Below are 21,996 nucleotides of genomic sequence, written 5' to 3' on the forward strand. Positions count from 1 at the left end.
CTAACCCTCACCCTAACCCTAACCCTAAACCTATCCCTCACCATCACCCTCACCCTAAACCTAACCCTAACCCTAAACCTAAACCAAATCCTTACCCTCACCCAAACCCTCACACTGACCCTAGACCTCACCCTAACCCTAAACCTAATCCTAACCCTCACCCTCAACCTCATCTTCCCCCTCAGCCTTACCCAAACCCTAACCCTAATCCTAACCCTAACCCTCAACCCCACGCTCACTCTAAACCTAAACCTAATCCTAATGCAAAACCTCACCCTCACTATCACCCTAACCCTAACCCTGAACCTAACAATAACCCTAACCCTAACCCTTACCTTAAAACTCACCCTAACCCTAATACTAACCATAATATTCACCCTCATCTTCAGCTTCATTCTAACCCTCACTTTCACCCTGACCCTCACCATCACACTAACACTCACACTAACCCTAACCCTCACCCTAACCCTAACCCTAAACTTAACCCTCACCATCACCCTCACCGTAAACCTAACCCTAAACCTAACCCTAAACCTCACGCTACCCTCACACTGACCCTCACACTAAACCTTCCCATAACCCTAACCATCACCCTAACACTTAACCTGACCCTAACCCTCACCCTAACCCTAAACCTGACCCTAAACCTAAGCCTCACCCTCACCCTAACCGTAACCCTCATCCTAACCTTAAATCTAAAACTAATGCTAACCCTAAACCTCACCCTCACCCTAAACCTCACCCTAACCCTTACCCTCACCCTAACCCTAACCCTAACCCTCACACTAAACCTAAACCTCACCCTAACCCTAACCCTAATCCTCACACTAAACCTAACCCTCACCCTAAACCTAACCCTGGTCCTCACCCTAACCTTCACCCTCTGCCTAACCCTAACCCTAATCCTCACTCTATCCCTATCATTAACCCTAACACTTACCCTCACCCTAACCCTAATGCTAACACTAACCGTCCCCCTCTCCCTATTCCTCTCCCTCACCCTAACCCTCACTCTAACACTTACCCACACCCTAACCCTCACCCTAACCCTAAACCTAAACCTAACCTTTACCCTAACCCTAACCCTCAGCCTAACCCTCAATCTAACCCTAACCCTAACCCTAATCCTAACCCTCAAACTAACCCTCACACTAACTGTAAACCTAAACCTAAACCTAACACTCAGCCTCAGCCTCACCCTAACCTAAAACTGTCCCTAACCCTCACCCTAACCCTAAACCTGACCCTAAACCTCACCCTTACCCTAACACTAACCCTATCCCTAAACCTCACCCTAACCCTAACAATAACCCTAACCCTCATCCTCACACTAAACATCACCCTAACCCTTACCCTCACCATAACCTTAACCCTAAGCCTAAAGCTAATCCTCACCCTAAACCTAACCCTCACCCACACACTAACCCTCACCCTCAACCTAACACTCACCCTAACCCTAACCTTAATCCTAATCCTAAACCTAACCCTCACCCTCAAACTCACCCTAACCAAAACTCTCACCCTAACCCTCAACTTCACCCTAATGCTAACCCTAACCCTAACCCTCAACCTAAACCTACCCCTAACACTAACCCTCACACTCACCCTAAACTTCAACCTAAACCTAAAATTACCCCTCCTCCTAACCATCACCCTAACCCTAACCCTAACCCTCTACCTAACCCTTACCCTACCCCTCACCCTCACCGTCACACTAACCCTAAACCTAATGCTAACTTTCAGCCTAACGCTAATCCTCACCCACAACCTAACCCGACACCTCACGCGAACCCTCACTCTCAACCGAACCCTCATCCTCACCCTAAACCTCACCCTCACCCTAAACATCACCCAAACCCTAACCCTCACCCTAACCCTGACACTAACCCTAACTCTCACCCTTAAACTCACCCTAAAACTTACCCTCACCCTAACCCTAACCCTAACACTAAACTTAACCTTCACCCTCACCCTGACGCTCCCCCTCAGCCTAACCCTAAATCTAACCCTATTCCTAATCCGAACTCTCACCCTCACACTCACCCTAAACCTAACACTAACCCTAAAGCTCACCCTCACACTCACCCTCTCCCTAGCTCTCACTTGTACCCTAAACTTCACCCTGACACAAACCATCACCCTAACCATAACCCTCACCCTAACCCTAACCCAAACCCTCACCCTAAACCTAACCTCAGCTTGACCTTCACCCTCCCCCTAATCCTCACCCCTACCCTAACACTTACGTAAACGAAACCCTCACCCTCACCCTCACCCTAAACCTGACCCTCAACCTAGCTCTCACCCTAACCCTAAACCAGACCCTTACCCTCACCCTCAACCACCCCTTCCCCCTCAGCATTACGCTAACCCTAACCCTAATCCTAACCCTAACCTTCAATCCCACCCTCACCCTAACCCTAACCCTAAACCTAACAATTAACCTAACCCAAACCCTAACCCTAAAACTCACCCTAACCCTCTCCCTAACCCTCACCCAAACACTTACCCTCACCTAAATCTAACCCTAATCCTCACACTAAATCTAACCCTAACCCTAACCCTAACCCTCACACTAAACCTAAACCTAACCCTAACCCTAAACCTCTCGCTAACCCTAAAAATCACCCTCACCCTCACACTCACCCTAAACCTTACCCTCACCCTAACCAAATTCCTAAAGCTTACCCTAACCCTAACTCTCACCCGAACACTCACCCTCACCCTAACCCTCACCCTCACACTAAGGTTACACCTAATGCTAACCCTAAACTTCACACTCACCCTAAACCTCACCCTCACCCTCACCCTAATGCTAACCCTAAACCTCAGACTCAACCTAAGCCTCACCCTGACACTTACCCTCACCCTAACCCTCACCCTCACCCTAACCCTAACCCTAAGCCTCACCCTAACACTAACCTTCACCCTCACCTTCACCCTAACCCTAAACCTAACCCTAAAACTCATCCTAACCCTAAGGCTACACGTAATGCTAACCCTAAACCTCACACTCACCCTAACCCTCACCCTAACCCTTATCGTCACCCTAACCCTAACCCTAACCCTCACACTAAACCTAACCGTCACCCTAACCCTAAGGCTACCCTTCCGCCTAACACTCACAGTAAACCTAACCCTAAACCTAGTCCGCACCCTGTCTTAAACCTTAACCCAAATCCTCACCCTAAACCTCACCCTCACCATAACCTTAATGATAACCCTAACCCTCACCCTCACCCTAACCATCACCCTAAATCCTACCCACACCCTAACCTTCACCCTAAGCCTAACCCTAAACCTAACCTTCACCCTAACCGTCACCCTAACCCTAACCCTCACACTCACCCTAACCGTCACCCTAAACTTTACCCTCACCCTAACCCTACTCCTAACTCTCACACTAACCCTAACACTAACCCTCAGGCTAACCCTTATCCTAACCCTTAACCTAGCCCTAAATCTCACCCTAACCTAACAATAAATCTAACCCTCACCCTAACACTAAACCTCAACCTCACCCTAAACCTAATCCTAACCTTAACTCTAATCCTAACCCTCACCCTCCCCCTAACCCTAACCCTAACCCTCACACTAACCCGAACCCTCACCCTAACTTTAACACTAACCCTAACCCTTACCCTCACAATCACCCTAAATCTAACCCTGACCCTCACCCTAACCCTAACCCTAACAGTACCCCTAAACCTAGTCCTCACACTAACCCTAACTGTCACCCACACCTTATCCTGAACCCTCACCCGAACCCTCACACTAACCCTAACCCTAATCCTAACCCTAACACTCCCACTACACCTAACCCTCACCCTAACTATAACCCTACACATCAGCCTAAACCTCACCCTAACCCAAACCCTAACCCTAATCCTCACCCTATCGTAAACCTATCCTTAACCCTCACACTCACCCTCGCCCTCACCCTAACCCTACCCCAAACCCTAACCCTAATTCTAAACCTAATTCTCACCCTATCCCTAACCCTAATCCTAACCCTCACACTCACCCTAGCCCTCACCCTAACCTCACCCTAACTCTATCCCTAACACTAAACCTCACCCTCACCCTAACCCAAACCCTAGCATTCACCCTAACCCTAATCCTAACCCTGACCCTAAACTTAACCCTAAAAGTCACACTAACCCTAACCCTCACCCTAACGCTAACCCTACCCCACAGCCTAACCCTCATCCTAAACCTAACACTAACCCTATGCCTCATGCTAACCCTACCCTAACATTAAACCTAACCCTCACCCTAACGCTAACCCTCACCCTCACCCTCACACTCACACTCACCCTCAGTCTAACCCTAACCCTAATCCTAAACCTAACCCTCATCCACACTCTCACCATAACTCCAACCAGAACCCTAACCATAACCCTCCCACTCCCCCTCCACCTCACCCGAAACCTCACTCTCACCCTAACGCTCACCCTCACCCTAACCCTAACCCTAATACTAACCCTCACCCTAACCCTAAGCCTCACCCTCTCCCTCAACCTCATACTCACCCTAACCCTAACCCTCACCATCACCCTAACCCTAACCCTAACTATAACACTCACACTCACCCTAAACCTAACCCTCCCCCTCACCCGAACCTTCACCCTCACCCTCACCCTAAACATCACCCTAACAATAACCCTCACCCTAATCCTAACCCTAACGCTCACCCCAACCCTAACGATCACCTTAACCCTCAACCTCATCCAAATTCTCACCGTAATCTTACCCTAACCCTTACCTAAACTAAACCCTCACCCTCACCATAAAACTAAACCTCACCCTCACCCTAAAGCTAACCCTAACCCTCACACGCACCCTCACCCTCACCTCACCACAACCCTATCCCTCACCCTCAACCTAAACCTAACCCTAACACTTGCCCTCACCCTAATCCTCAACCTAACCTTAACCCGAAACCTAACCCTCACCCACATTCTCACCCTAACACTAACACTAAAACTATCCCTCACCCTCAGTCTAACCCTCACCCTAACGCTTACTCTCACCCTAAACCTAATCCTCACACTAACTCTAAACCTAAACCTAACCCTAACCCTAACCCTCACCTTAATCCTGACCCTGATCTTAACCCTCAGCCTATCTCTAACACTAAACCTAAATCTCACCCTCACCTAATGCTCACCGTCACCCTAAACCTCACCCTAAACCTAACCCTCAACCACACCCTAAATCTCACCCTCACCCTTACTCTCACCCTAAGCCGAAACCTAACCCTAACCCTAATCCTAAACCTAAACCTCACCCTCGCCCGAAAGCTAACACTAACTGTAAACTTCACCCTCACCATCATACTAACACTAATCCTAAACCTAACCCTCACACTCACCCTAAACCTAACCCTAATCCTCACCGTCACCCTCACCCTTACCCTAAACACAAACTTAACCATCATCCTAACCCTAACCCTAACCCTAACCTACACCCTAAATCTAACCCTAACCCTAAACCTCACCGTCACCCTAACCTTCACCCTCACATGAAACCTCAATCTCACCCTAACCCTCACCCTCACCCTAAACATCACCCTAACCCTAACCCTCACCCTAACCCTAAACATAACCCTCACCTTCACCCTAACCCTAACAATAACCCTAACCCTCACCCTTAAACTCACGCTAACCCTAACCCTCACTCTTACACTAAACCTCATCCTAAAACTTAATCTTACCCTAAACCTAACACAAACCCTAACCCTCACACTAAAACTAACCCTCACCCTCACACTAACCCTAACCCTATCCCTCACCGTAACCCTAACCATCACCCTAAACCTAACCCTAACCCTCATCCTCACCATAGCCCTCACACTTACCATAATCCTAACCCTTACCCTAACCCGAACCATAAACCCTAACCCTGACCCTCACCCTCACCCTCACCCTAAACCTAAACCTACTCCTCACGCTCACCCTAACCCTAACCCTAACCCTCACCTTAACACTCACTCTAATCCTATCCCTTATCCTAACCCTCACTCTAAAGCTAACACTAAACCTAAACCTCACCCTCACCCTTACCCTCACCATCAGCCTAACCCTCACCCAAACCCGAACCCTCACTTCAACCTAATCTTCACTCTCACCGTAACCCTAAACCTAACGCTAAACCTCTCCCTCACCCTCACCCTCACCCTCACCCTCACCTTAAGCCAAACCCTAAACCTAATCCTAATCCGAACCCTCAACTTCACCTAAACCTAACCCTAACCATCACCCTCACACTCCCCAATACCCTAACACCAACCCTAACACTTACCCTAACCCTAACCCTCATCCTAACCCTAACCCTAACCCTAACAATAACCCTCACCCTAACCCTAACCCTAACAATAACCCTATCCCGCACCATAACACATATCCTCACACTTACCCTAAACCTAACCCTAAACCTCACACTAACCCTAAACCTCACCCTAACCCTGACCCTATCCCTCACACTAATCCTAACCCTAACCCACAGCCTAAACCTAACCCTAACCCTCACCCTCACCCTAACCCTCATCCACACCCTAATCCTCAACCTCACCCGAACCATCACCCTCACCCTTACACTCACCCTCACCCTAAACATCACCCTAAACCTAACCCTCACCCTAACGCTAAACATAACCCTCACCCTCACCCCAAATGTAATCCTAACTCTAATACGAACCCTCACTCTGACCCTCAGCCTCACACTCACGCTAAACCTAAACCTCACTCTCACTCTAACCCTCACTGTAACCCTTAACCTTACCCTAACACTAACCGTAATCCTAACCCACTCCCTCACACTAAACCTAACCCTCACCCTCACCCTAACCCTAACCCTCACACTAACCCTCACCCTAACAATTACCCTCACCCTAACCAAACCCTAACCCTCACCCTCACCCTAGCACTCACCCTTACACTAATCCTATCCCTAACCCTAACCCTATCCTTAAAACTAACCCTCACCCTCACCCTCATCCTGACCCTCATCCAAACCGTAACCCTAACCCTAAACCTAACCCTCAACCTCACCCTCACCCTAACCCTAACACTAACTCTAATTCAAACCCTAACCCTCACTCACACCCTAAACCTCACCCTAATCCTTAGCCTCACCCTCACCCTAACCGGAACCAACACCTTAACCTTAACCCTCACCCTACCCCTATCCCTAACCCTCACACTCACACTCACCCTAAAACTAGCCCTATCCCTCATCCTCACCCTAACCCTAAACCTAATGCTAACCCTAACCCTCATCCTCACCTGAACCCTAACCCTACCCCTCATTCTAACACAAACCCTAACCCTAATGCTAACCCTGAGCCTCACCCTCACCATAACCCTCACCCTAATCCTTACCCTCACCCTCTCCCTCACCCTTACCTTAAACCTACCCATCAGCCTAACACTCACCTTAACCCTTAATCTCAGTATAAACCTAACACTAACCCTAATCCTGACACTAACCCTAAACCTAAACCTAACACTAATCCTCACTTTAACCGTCACCCAAATCCTAACCTTGACCCTAACCCTCGCCCTAACGCTAACACTAAACCTAAACCTCACCCTCTCTAACCCTCACTGTCACCCTAACCCTCAAAGTCACCCTAACCCTCACCGTAATCCTAACCCTCACCCTAAACCTCACCCTAACCCTTACCTGCACCATAAAATTAACCCTGATCCACACCCTAACCCTAACCCGAACCCTCACCCTCACCCTCACACTCACCCTAACTGTAACCCTAACACTCACCCCAACCATAAACCTCATCCTAAACCTAACCGGAACTCTAACCCTATACCTCACCCTAACCCTAAGGCTAAACCTTATGCTAACTCTTACACTCATCCTAATCCTCACCCTAACCCTTTTCCTCACACTAACACTAATCCTAACCCTCACACTAATCCTAACCCTCAACCTAACCCACACCGTCACCCTAACCCTCACCCTAACCCTAACCCTCACCTACAACCTAACCCTCACCCTCACCCTCACTCTCACCCTCAGCCTAACCCTAACCCTAATCCTAACCCTAACCCTCAGCCTAACCCTCACACTAACCCTCACATTAACCCTAACCCTCACCTTCAACCTCACCCTCAGCCTAATCCTCACCCAAAACCTAACCGTAACCCTTTCCTAACTTAAAACCCCACCCTCACCCTAACCCTCACCCTAACCCTCTCCCTCAGCCTAGCCCTCGCCCTAAGCCTAACCCTAACCCAACCCTCAACATCAACCTCATCCTCAACCTCAGCCTCACCTTAACACTAAACCTAATCCTAAACTTAACCATCACCCTCACCCTCACTCTAACCCTAACCATAAACCTAATGCTAACCCTAAACATCACCCTCACCTTAACCCTAATCCTAAACCTCAACCTAATCCTAACACTAACCCTAATGCTACACCTAACCCTAACCATCACACTAAGACTAATGCTAACCTAAATACTCAACCTCACCCTAAACCTCACCCTAAATCTTACCCTCATCCTAACCCTCACCCTAACCCTAAACCTAAACCAAACCATCACCCAAACACTCACCCTAACCCTTAAACTAACCCTATCCTTCACCCTAACCCTAAGCCTCACCCTAACCCTCACCCTCAACCTAACCCTAATGCTAACCCGAACCCAAACCCTTACCCTAACCCTCACCCTAACCCTAACCCTCACCCTCAAAATAACTCTCACTATAACCCTTACCCTCACCCTAACCCTAAGCCTAACATTAACACTAAAACTCACCCTAAACCTCACCCTAACATCAACCCTCAAACTCACCCTAACCCTCACCCTAACCCTTGCCCTCACCCTAACCGTAACCATAAACCTAAGCCTCACACTAACACTAACTCTAACCCTCAGCCTAACCCTCATCCTAACCCTAACACTAACCCTAAACCTAACCCTCACCCTCACCCTCACCCTAACCATAACCCTAACTCTAATCCTCATGCTAACCCTCACCCTAATTCTCACCCTAATCCTAACCCTAACCATAACCCTGACAATAACACTAACACTAACCCTAACCCTAAACCTCAACCTCACACTCACCCTCACCCAAACCGGAACCCTAATCCTAACTCTCACCCTCAACCTCACCCTCAACCTCACCCTGACCCTCAAACTCACCCTCACCCTAACCCTCAGTCTAACCCTAACACTGACCCTAACCCTCACCCTCACCCTCAACCTCACCCTCTCGCTCAGCCTAACCCTTACACTAACCCTAATCCTAACCCTAAACATTACCCTCACCGTAAACCTAACCTTAACCGTCAACCTAACCCTAACTGTCACCCTCACACTCACCCTCACCCTAACCCTAACCCTCACGCTGAAACTCACTCTCACCCTAACCTTCACTGACACCCTAAAACTCAACCTAACCCTAACCCTCACCCTAAACAAAACCCTTACCCTAACCCTAACCCTAACCCTCACCCTAACCATATCCCTAAGCCTCACACTCACCCTAACCTTAACCCTAACCCTAAGCCTAAACCTAACCCTTACCCTAACTCTCACCCTAACCCTAATCCTCACCCTAACCCTTACCCTAACCCTAACCCTAACCCTCAGCCAAACCCTCACCCTAACCCTAAACGTAACCCTCACCCTAACCCTAACCCTTACCCTAACTCTAAACCTACCGCTCACCCTAAAACTCACCCTCACCCAAACCCTAACCCTGACCCTCACCCTAAACCTAACCCTTACCCTAACGCTAACCCTAACCTTTATCCTCATACTAAACCTAACTCTAACCCTACCCCTAACCCTCACACAAACCCTAACCCTCTCCCTAACCTTAACCCTACCCCTCACCCTAATTCTCACCCTAACCCTAAACCTCACCCAAACCCTTATCCTAACCATCACCCTCACCCTAACGCTCACTGTCACCCTAACCCTCACCCTAAACAACCATAACCATAAACCCCACCCTAACCCTAACACTAACCCTAACCCTCACACTCACTCTAATCCTTAACCTCACCCTAACCCTAACCCTTATCCTTACCATAACCCTCACCCTAATCCTAACATTCAGCCTAACCCTAACCCTAACCCTTACCCTAACCCTCATCCTAACCCTAACCCTAACCCTAACCCTCACCCTAACACTAACCCTAACGGTATCCCTAACCCTCAAAAACACATTAACCCTCAACCTCACCCTCATCCTATCGCTAACGCTAACCCTAATCCTAACCTTCAAACTCACCCTCATCCTCACTGTAACTCTAACCCCCACCCTAACCGAAAACCTCACCCTCACCCTCACCCTAACCCTCACCCTCACCCTCACCCTAACCCTAACACTAAACCCTCACCCTAAGTCTCACCCTAACCCTAATGCTAACCCTAACCTTAACCTTCACCCTAACCCTAACCCTCACCCGCCTCACTCTCACATTCACCCTCACCCTAAACATCACCCTAACCATAAGCCTCACCCTAAACCTAACCCTAAGACTCACCCTAACCCTAAACCTCAACCTCACCTTCACACTCACCCTAACCCTCACCCTCACCGTAGCCCTCACATTAAACATAAACCTAACCTTAACCCAAACACTAAGCCTCACCCTCACCCTCATACTATCCCTAACCATAAACCTAACCCTCACCCTAACCTTAACCCGAATCCTAAATCTAACCCTCACTGTCACCATCACCTTCAACCTAACCCTCAACCTCAAACTCACCTTCACCCTAACCCTCAAACGAACCCAAACCCTCACCGTAACCCTAAACTTCTCCCTAAACATAACCCTACCCCTCACCCTAACCCGAACCCTAAACCTAACCCTCACCCTAACCCTAATCCTAAACCTCACCCTCTCCCTAACCCTCAATGTCACCCTATCCCTCACCCTAAACCTAACCCTAACCCACACAAGAACCCTCAACCTCACCCAAACCCTCACCCTCACCCGAACCCGAATAATCACCTTTACCCTTAGCCTCACCCTAACCCTCACCCTAACCCTAACACTCAACCTAAACCTCAATCTCACCCTAATCCTCAACCTAACCCTAACCCTAACCCTTACCTAACCAAAACCCTCACCCTCACCGTCACACTCACTCTAACCCTCACACTCACCATAGCCTTCACCCTAAACCTAAACCTCACCCTAACCATAACTCTAAGCCTCACCCTCACCCTCACCCTAACCCTAACCATAACCCTAACGCTAATCCTAAATCTAACCCTCAACATCACCCTCATCCTAAATCTAACCATAAACCTAACCCTAACCCAGAACCTCACCCTCACACTAACCCTAATCCTCACCCTATCCCTAACCCTAACCCTAACCTACACCCTAACCCTCACCCTCAATCTAACCCTAATGTTAACCCGAACCCAAACCCTCACCCTAACGCTCACCCTAACCCTTACCCTAACCCTAACCCTAACGCTCACCCTCACAATAACTCTCACTATAACCCTTACTCTCACCCTAACCCTAACCCTTACATTAATCCTAAAACTCACCCTAAACCTCACCTTAACCCTAACCCTCAAACTCAATCTAACCCTCACCCTAAACCTTACCCTCACCCTAACCGTAACCCTAACCCTCACACTAACCCTAACTCTAACCCTCATCCTATCCCTCATCCTAAACCTAACCCTAAACCTAATCCTAACCCTAAACCTCACCCTCACCCTAACCCTAACCCTAACCCTTACCCTCACCTTCACCCTAAACCTAACCCTAACCATCACCCTCACACTCACCCTTATGCTAACCCCAACCCTAAGCCTTACCCTAACCCTAACCCTCACCCTAATCCTAACCCTAACCATAACCCTCACCCTCACCCTCATCCTAACCCTAATCCTAACCCTAATCCTACCCTTCACCTTAACTCTTAACCTTACACTAACCCTAACCCTAACCCTAAACCTCAACCTAACCCTAAGTCTAACCCTCACCATCACCCTAACCCTCACCCTCACCGTAACCCTAACACTTGCCCTATACCTAAACGTCAGCCATAACCTAAACCTACCGTAACCCTCACCCTAAGCCTAACCCTAAAGCTCACCCTAACCCTCACCCTCCTTCTCACTCTCACCCTAACCCTCACCCTCACCCTGTTCCTCACACTAAAACTAAACCTAATCCTAACCCTAAGCCTCACCCTCACCCTCACCCTATCCTTAACCATAATTATAATCCTAGTCCTAACTCTAACCCTCCTGCTCACCCTCACTATAATTCTAACCCAAACCCTAACCCTCACCCTCACTCTCACCTAACTCTAACACTAACCCTAATCCTAATTCTAACCCTCACCATCACCCTAACACAAAATGTAACCCTAACCCTAATCCTAACCCAGACCCTCATCCTCAAACTAACCCTAACCCTCACCCTCACCCTAACACTAAACCTAACACTCAACCCTCACCCTAAGCCTCCCCCTAACACTAATGCTAATCCTAACCCTCACCCTCATCCTAGTGCTCAACCTAACCGTAACTCTAACCCTAAAACTAAAACTTCACCTTCACCCTCACCCTCACCCTCAACCTCAGAATAATCCTAACCCTAACTCTAATACTAACCCTAAACCTAACCCTAACCCTTTCTCTAACCCTAAACTTAGCCCTCACTCTCACTCATACCCTCAACCTCAGCTAACTGTAACCCTAACCCTAATCCTAAACCTAACCCTCACACTCACATTCACCCTAACCCTAACCCAAACCCTCACCCTTGCCCTAAGGCTAACCCTAACCCTCATCCTCACCCACACCCTAAACTTTAACCTCACCCTAACCCTAACCCTAACCCTAAAACTACCCCTCAGCCTAACCCTAACCCTCATGCTTAACCCAACCCTGTGCTAACACAAATGCTCAATCTCAACCTAAGCCTCAGCCTAAACCTTACCCTCACAATAACCTTATCCCTCACCCTCTCCCTAACCATCACCCTACCCCTTCTCACCCTAAGCCAAACCCTAACCCTAACCCTAAAATTCACCCTAATCCTCACCCTAACCCTCACCCTAACCCTAACCCTAACCCTCAACCTAACCCTCACCCTAAGCCTAAACCTAACCCTAACACTCACCCTCAAACTAAATGTCAATAAAACCCTTACCCTCACCCTAATCCTAACCGTAACCCTAACCCTAACCCTCACTGTAACCCTAACCCTCACCCGAACCCTCACTCTCACCTTCACCGTCACACTAAACATCACTCTAACCCTAACCCTCACCCTAACCCTAACCCTAACCCTCACCCTAACCATAACCCTCAACTTAAACCTCACCCCCACCCTAATCCTCACCCTACACCTATCCTTAACGTTTCCTAAACAAAAACATCACCCTCACCCTAAACCTAACCCTAACCTTAAACTTCACACTCACACTCACCCTCACCCTCAGCCTCAACCTAACACTAAACCTAATCCTAACCCTAAACCTGACCCTTACCCTCACTCTAACCCTAACACTAACCTGCACCCTAACCCCAACCCTAACAATCATCCTAACCCTAACCCCAATGCTAACCCTAACGCTCACCCTTAACCTAACCCTGACCCTAACCCTTACACTTAACCTAACCCTCACTCTCATTACCCTATCCCTCACCATCAAACTAACCCTCACCCTAATCCTTACGCTCAACCTAACCCTCACACAGCCCTAACAAGAACCCTAACCCACACCCTAACCCTCACCCTGACCCTAACGCTAACACAGTCTCAACCTAACACTTACCCTAAACCTTATCCTCACACTAACCCAAACCCTAATCATAACCCTCACAGTAAGCCTAACCCTCATCCTAACCCTAAACCTAACTCTCACCCTAACCTTCACCCTAACCGTAAACCTAACCCTAACCCTCAACCTAACCCTAACCCTCACCCTCACCCTAATCCTCACCCTAAACCTAACCCTAAACCTAACCCTCACTGTCACCCTGCCACTCACCCTCACCCTCACACTAAACCTCACGCTCAACCTCACCCTCACCCTAACCCTCACCGTCTCCCTAAACACCACCCTAACCCTAACCCTCACACTAACCCTAAACGTAACCTAACCTTAAACTTAACCCTAACCCTTACCCTAACCCTAATCCTAAGCCTAACCCTCACCCTAACCCTAACACTAACCCTAAGCCTCACCCTAACCCTTACCCTAACCCTAACCCTTACCATAACCCTAACCCTAATCCTAACCCTCACCCTAAACCTTATTCTAACCTAAACCCTCACCCTAACCCTTATCCTCACACTAACCCTAACCTTAATCCTCAGCATCACCTTCACCCTAACCCTAAACCTAAAACTAACGCTCAACCTAAACCTTACCCTTACCCTAACCCTAAAACTAACACTCACACTAACCCTCACCCTAACCCTAACACTAACCCTCACCCTCACCCTCACCCTCACCCTAACCCAAACCCTAACCCTAACTCTCACCCTAAACCTAACCCGAATCCTACCCTTAACCCTCACCATCACCATCACCCTCACCCTAACCATCAACCTCAAACTCACCTTCACCCTAACCCTCAAACTAACACTAACCTTCACCCTAACCCTAACCCTCTCCCTAACCCTAAACCTACATCTCATCCTAAGCCTCACCCTAAACCTAACCCTCACCCTAACCTTAATCCTAACCCTCACCGTCACCCTAATCCTCACCCTAAACTTAACCCTAGCCAACAACCGAACCCTGAACCTCACGTGACCCTTCACGCTCACCCTCACCCTAAACCTCAACCTAAACCTCAAACTCATGCTAACCCTCACCCTAACCATAATCCTCAACCTAAACCTCAACCTCACCCTAATCCTCACCCTAACCCTAACCCTAACCCTTACCTAACCAAAACCCTCAACCTCACTCTCACACTCATCCTAACCCTCATCCTCATCGTAGACCTCACCCTAAACCTAAACCTCACCCTAAACCTAACCCTAACCCTCATCCTAAACCTAACCCTAAGCCTCACCCTAACCGTAATCCTAATCCTAACCCTAACCTTCACCCTAAATCTATCCCTTACACTAACCCTAACCCTAACCCTAAACCTCACCCTAACCCTAACCCTAACCCTAACCCTCACTCTCACCCTAACCCTAACCCTAAACCTAACCCTCACCATAACCCTAACCCTTACCCTTGCCCTAACCGTCACCCTAATCCTAACATTCACCCTAACCCTAACCCTACCCCTTACACTAACCCTCATCCTAACCCTAACCCTAACCCTAACCCTCACCCTAACACTAAACCTAACCCTACCCCTAACCCTCAAAAACACCCTAACCCTCACCCTAACCCTAATGCAAACCCAAACCCTAAACCTCACCCTAACCCTAACCCTAACCCTAAACCTCACACTAACCCTAACCATCACTCTAACCCTAAACTTCCTCCTATCCCTGACCCTCACCCTAATCCTCACCCTAACCCTAATCTTGACCGTTACCTAACCGAAACGTTCACCCTCACTCTCACCCTCACCCAAACCCTCAACCTCACATTAGACCTCACCATAAACCTTACCCTAAACCTAACAATAACCCTCACACTAACCCTCACTGTCACCCTAAACGTAACCCTAAGCCTTACCCTCACCCTAACCCTAACCCTAACTCTAACCCTCATACTAACCCTAACACTCATCCTAGCCCTAAACCTCACCCTCACCCTAAACCTCACCCTAATCCTTACCCTCACCCTAACCCTAACACTAACTCTAACCCTCAAACTAACCCTAACCCTCATCTTAAACCTCACTCTAAAACTTACCCACAACCTAGCCCTAACCCTAACCCTAACCATAACCCTAATATTAACCCTAACCCTCACCCTATCCCTGAACCTAATCCTAACCCTAACTCTAACCTTAACCGTCACCATAAAGCTCACCCTTACCCTAACCCTCAACCTCAACCTAACCCTCACATTAACCCTTACCCTCAACCTCACCCTAACTCTCACACTAACCCTAACACTCACCCTAAACCTAAAGCTAAACCTAAACCTGACCCTAACCCTAATGCTCACCCTAACCCTCACCCTCACCCTAACCCTCACTCTAACACTTGCCCTCACCTTAATTCAAACCCTAAACCTAAACCTACCCCTCACACTAAACCTACAGGTCACCCTAACACTAAACCTAACATTCTCCCTACCCTAACCCTAACCCTCACCCTAATCCTCACCTTAACCCTTACCCTAACCCTAAACCTAACCCTAACCCTAATCATCACCATATCACTAACACTAAAGCTAACCCTCACCCTCACCCAAACCCTCACCGTAACCCTCAACCTAACCCCAACACTCAACCTAACCCTAACACTTAACCTAACCCAAACCCTCACGCTCAACCTAACCCTAACCCTAAACCTAACCATACAACTAACCAAAACCCTCAGCCTAAACCTCACCCTAACCCTAACCCTAAACCTACCCCTCACCCTACCCCTCACCCTAACCCTAACCCTAACCCTCAAACTCACCCTAACCCTCACCTTAACTCTTAGCCTCAACCTAACACTCACCCTATCCCTGACCCTAACACTCACCCTCACCCTAACCCAAACCCAAACCCTATAAGCCTCACCTTAACCCTCACCCCAACTCTAACCCTAAACCTAACCCTTACACTCACCGTCACTCTCACCCTAACCCTTAACCCCATTCTAACTCTAAACCTAACCCTTAACCTAAACCTCACACTAAACCTAACCCTCACCGTAAACCTAAACCCACCCCTTACCCTAAACCTCATCCTATCCCTAAATCCAAACCTAACCCTCACCCAAATACTAACCCTCACCCTCACCCTCATCCTCAACCTAACCCTAACCCTAACCATAATCATAACCATAACCCTCACCCTAACTCTAACCCTAACCCTAACCCTCAACCTCACACTCACCCACACCCTAACACTAACCCTAACCCTAACATTCACCCGAACCCTAACCCTAACCCTCACCCTAACTCACACTTTAACCCTAACCCTAACCCTAATCCTCACCCTCACCCTAAACATCACCCTAACACTTACCCTCACCCCAACCCTAAGCCTAACCCTTAACCTAACCCTCACACTAATCCTAACCCTCACCTAACCCCTAACCGAACCCTCAAGCTAATACTCATCTTATCCCTAACCCTAATATTAACCCTCACCCTAACCCTAAACCTAACCCTAACCCTAAACATAACCCAAAAATTATGTAAGAGAAAACCTCACCCTCAACCTCACCCACAACCTAACCCTCACCCTAAGCCTAGCCCTCACCCTAACCCTCACTCTATCCCTAACCCAACCCTATCCCTCACTCTCACCCTAACCCTCACACTCACACTCACCCCAACCCTAACCCTAATAGTCACCCGAACCCTCACCCTAACCCTAATGCTAATCATAAACCTCAACCTCACCCTAACCCTTATTCTAACCCTATCTATCACCCTCACCCTAACCCTCACCTTAACACTTACCCTCACCCTAAATCTAACCCTAACTCTAACTCTAACCCTCACCCTAACCCTAACCTTAACCCTCACCCTTTCCCTAACCCTAATATTAAACCTAAACTTCATGCTAAGCCTCAAACTAACCCTAATATTAACCCTAACCCTCACCATCACCCTAACCCAATCCCTAACACTAAACCTAACCCTAACCCTCACCCTAACACTAATGCTAACCCTAACCATCACCCTCACCCTAAGCCTCACCCTAACCCTTATACTCACCTTAACCCTAACCCTAATCCTGACCCTAAACCTCACAAAAAACCTATCACTCAGCCTACCCCTAACCCTAACATTCACCCTAACCCTAACCATAACCCTCACCCTAACCTTCACCGTAAACTTTTCCCTAACCCTAAACCTCATCCTATCCCTAACCCTAACTATAACCGTCACCCTCACACTAAGCATAACCCTCATGCTAACACTCACCCTCATTCTAATCCTCACCCTAATCCTAACCCTAAACCTCACCCTAACCCTAACCCTAACATTAATCCTAACCCTCACACTAAACCTCAACCGAACCCTAACCCTACCCCTACCCCTAACCCTCACCCTAAACCTCACACTTACCCTAAACCTCACCCTCACCCTAACCCTCACCCTGACCCTTACCCTCACGTTAACCCTAAAACTAAACCTCACACTAAACCTCACACTAAACCTATCCCTCACCTTCCCCCTAACCCTAACATTCACCCTAACCCTAAGCCTAACCCTCACTGTAAAATTTACCCTAAACCTAAACCTATCCCTAACCCCAATTCTTACCCTAACCCTAACGCTAACCCTCACCTTCACCCTAGCACTCACTCTAACCCTCAATCAAACCCTAACCCTCACCGTAACCCTAACCCCTACCCTAATACTAACCCTCACCCTCACCCTAACCCACACCATAACCCTAACACTAACCAAAACCGTCACCCTAACCTCACCCTAACCCTAACCCTGACCCTAATCCTCACCCTCACACTAAACCATATCTTAACCCTAACACTAACCTTCACCCTCACCCTAAACCTCACCACAACTCTTTCCCTCAAACTAACCCTCACCCTATCACTCACCCTAACCCTCACCCTAAACCTTACCCTAACCCTAATCCTTACCCTTACCGTAACACTTACCCTAACACTAACCCTCAACCTCACCCTAAAACTTACCCTAGACCTAACTCTAACACTAACCAAAACCCTCACACTAACCCTCACCATAACTCTAATCCTCACCCTACCCCTAACCCTAACCCTAACACTCAACCTCACCCTAACCCTCACCTTAACACTTACCCTCACCCTAAACCTAACCGTAACCCTCACCCTATCCCACACCCTAACCTTAACCCTAACCCTCACCCTCACTCTAAACCTTACCCTCACCCTAGCCCTAACCCTAACCCTCACCGAAACCCTCACCTTAAACTTAACCCTAAACCTAACCCTAACACTCACCCTAACTCTCCCCATAACCCTAAACCTAACCCTAATCCTCACCCTCACACTAAACCTAACCCTAAACCTTACCCTCACTCTAACCATAACCCTAACCCACACAGTAATCCTAACTCTCACCCTAACCCTAACCCTAACCCTATCCCTCCCTGTAACCCTCACCTAACACTATCCCTAAACCTAAACCTCACCCTAATCCTAACCCTACCCCTCATGCTCACCCTAACCTTCAACCTCACACTAACCCTCAGCCTAACCCTAACCCTCACCCAAACCCTAACCCTCACGAGAACCCGAAATCTCACCCTCAGCCTCACCATCACCCTAAACATCCCACTAACCCTAACCTTCACCCTAACCCTAAACTTAACACTCAGTCAAAACCTAACGGTCACCTTATCCCAAAACCTCACCCTAATCCTCAAACTAACCCTAACACTAACCATTAACCTAACACTAACACTCACCCTCAGCCTCACCCTCACCCTAACCCTAACCCTCACCCTCACCATCACCCTAAACATAACACTAACCATCACCCTCACCCTAATCCTTAACCTCACCCTAACCGTCACCCTAATCCTAACATTAACCCTAACTCTACCGCTTCCCCTAACCCTCATCCTAACCCTAACCCTAACACTCACGCTAACACTAACCCTAACCCTACCGCTAACCCTCAAAAACACCCTAACCCTGACCCTAACCCTAATGGAAACCTGAACCCTAAACCTCACCCTAACCCTAACCCTAACCCTAAACCTCACACTAACCCTAACCATCACTCTAACCCTAAACTTCATCCTATCCCTGACTCTCACCCTAATCCTCACCCTAACCCTAATCTTAACCCTTACCTAACCGAAACGCTCATCCTCACCCTAACCCTCAAACTCACATTAGACCTCACCATAAACCTTACACCTTAAACCTTAAACCTAACAATAACCTCACACTAACCCTCACCGTCAACCTAAACCTAACCCTAAGCTTTAGCCTCACCCTAACCCTAACCCTAACTCTAACCCTCACACTATCCCTAACCCTTATCCTAACCGTAACCTTCACCCTCACCCTAAAGCTCACCCTAATCCTTACCCTCACCCTAACCTAACCCTAACTCTAACCCTCAAACTAACCTTAACCCTCATCCTAACCCTCACTCTAACACTTACCCACAACCTAACCCTAACCCTAACCCTAACCCTAAACCTAACCCTAACACTAACGCTAACCCTAACCCTAATATTAACCCTAACCCTCACCCTATCCCTCAACCTAATCGTAACCCTAACCCTAATCCTAACACTCACCCTAAAGCTCACCCTTACCCTAACCCTCAACCTCAACCTAACCCTCACCTTAACCCTTATACTCACCATCACCCTCAGCCTAAAAAAAAAACCATAACCCTAAACCTCACCCTCACCCTCACCCTAACCCTAACCCTAACCCTCATCCTAACCCTAACGCTAACCCTCACCCTCACCCTCAGCCTAACACTAACTATAACCCTAAAGCTAAACCTAACTCTCACCCTCACTCTAACCCTAACCATACTCCTCACGCTAACCCTCATCCTAACCCTAACCCAAACCCTAACTCTAAACCTCACCTTCACCTTCAGCCTAAGCCTAATCCTAACCCTCACCCTCACCCTATCTCTCAAACGAATCCTAACACTCACAATAACCCTGAACCTCACTCTAATCCTAACCCTAACCCTCACCCTCACCCTAACACTAATGTTAACCCTAACCCTCACCCTATCACTCAAACGTAATCCTAACCATAACCCCAACCCTAAACCTCACGCTCACCTTCAGCCTAAGCCTAACCCTAACCCTCAACCTCACCCTAACCCTCACACTAACCCTAACACTCACCCTAAACCTAAAGCTAAACCTAACCCTGACCCTGAACCTAATGTTCACCCTAAACCTTACCATCACCCTAACCCTCACCCGAACACTTACCCTCACCTTAACTCTAACCCTAAACCTAACCCTACCCCTCACATTAAACCTACATCACACCCTAAAAATAAACCTAAATTTCTCCCTACCCCTAACCTTAAACCTCACCTTAACCCTCCCCTTAACCCTTACCCTAACCCTAAACCTAACCCTAACCCTAATGATATCCTTATCACTAAACCTAACCCTAAACCTCACGCTCACCCTAGCCCTCACCATAACCCTCAACCTACCTCCAACCCTCAAACTAACTCTATGACTTACCCTAATCCAAACCCTCACCCTCAACCTAAACCTCACCCTAAACTTAACCATAACACTAACCAAAACCCTCATCCTAAACCTTACCCTAACCCTAACAATAATCCTACAACTCACCCTACCCCTCAGCCTCACCTTAAACCTAAACCTCACCCTCACCCTAATCTTCACCTGAACTCTTACCCTCAACCTAACCCTCACCCAATCCCTAACCCTAACCCTCACCCTAGCCCTCACACTAACCATCACCCTAACACTAACCCTAAACCTAACCTTTACCCTCACCCAAACTCTCACCCTAAACCTTAACCTCACCCTAACTCTAAACCTAACCCTTAACCTAACCCTCACACTAACCCTAACCCTCACCGTAAACCTAACCCTACCCCTCACCATAAACCTCATCCTATCCCTAACTCTAAACCTAACCCTCACCCTAACCCTAACTCAAACCCTAACCCTCAAACAAATACTAACCCTCACCTCAACCTCACCCTCAACCTAACCCTAAACCTAACCCTAAAGATAAACCTAACCCTCACCCTCACCCTAACCCTAACCATACTCCTCACCCTAACCCTCATCCTAACTCTAACCCAAACCCTAACCCTAACCCTCACCCTCACCCTCAGCCTAACATTAACCCTAATCCTCACCCTCACTCTAACCCTCAACCTAACCCTAATACTCACAA

Source organism: Dipodomys merriami, unplaced genomic scaffold (genome assembly GCF_024711535.1).
Source record: "Dipodomys merriami isolate MVZ:Mamm:240054 unplaced genomic scaffold, mDipMer1.0.p SCAF_140, whole genome shotgun sequence".
NCBI classification, from domain to species: Eukaryota; Metazoa; Chordata; class Mammalia; order Rodentia; family Heteromyidae; genus Dipodomys; species Dipodomys merriami.